The sequence below is a fragment of the Micropterus dolomieu genome, unplaced genomic scaffold (genome assembly GCF_021292245.1).
Source record: "Micropterus dolomieu isolate WLL.071019.BEF.003 ecotype Adirondacks unplaced genomic scaffold, ASM2129224v1 contig_4580, whole genome shotgun sequence".
NCBI lineage: Eukaryota > Metazoa > Chordata > Actinopteri > Centrarchiformes > Centrarchidae > Micropterus > Micropterus dolomieu.
The window spans coordinates 1-739 of NW_025733570.1; positions in this window are offsets into that span (position 1 = coordinate 1).

Consider the following 739-nt stretch of genomic DNA (forward strand, 5'->3'; position numbering starts at 1 on the left):
GGACATCTGGCATTTCATGAGGAGGCTGGCTGTCGGTTGCACCACCGATGCTCATCCCCTCTACCCCACCTTCATGGGCTGCCTGTCTGCATGTATCTTTGAGTGGGATGCAGGGGACCTCAGTCTGTTGCGGCAGGCTAAGAGAGAGCAGCTCAGACAGGAGGGTGTGCCAGCGCTTACTGATATCCTGGTGGACAGGAGAATCACTAAGAAGGAGCTGAGCCAGTACTGCAGAAGGAGGACGCGCGGGGAGAAGGGGACCATCAGCCTCATCGAGCAGCTGCTGCAAACACTGGAGGGGCCAAAAGGGAGAGACCTCATGGGGGTGCCGCTGCTGGAACAGGTGCGCATGGAGCACATCTGGCGGGTGCAGAAACGGCACGTCAAGTGCATCCAGGACGTGCCAGGTGTGCAGCTGTACACAGTGACAGGCACCACCACCACCAAAGGCGGCGTTGTCCTGACCAGGTACCGCTGTGCCAGAGGGTCCACGTCCCTGGAGTCGTTTCACTGCCACCTCAACAGGTTCATTCCAGGTTGGTGTCTCTCTTGTGGGATTTTAAATAATTTCTAAGGTTTTTTTCAACACATTTAAAGATTGAAAAGCAAAACCATATTTTGTTGTTTTCCCAGGAACCAGTGCAAACGCACTGAACTTCCAGTTGTACCTGCTGGAAGGCCTCAACAGGTGGAACCAGGATCGAGGGACTGCAGCAGTGACCAGCAAGCCCTCATCTCT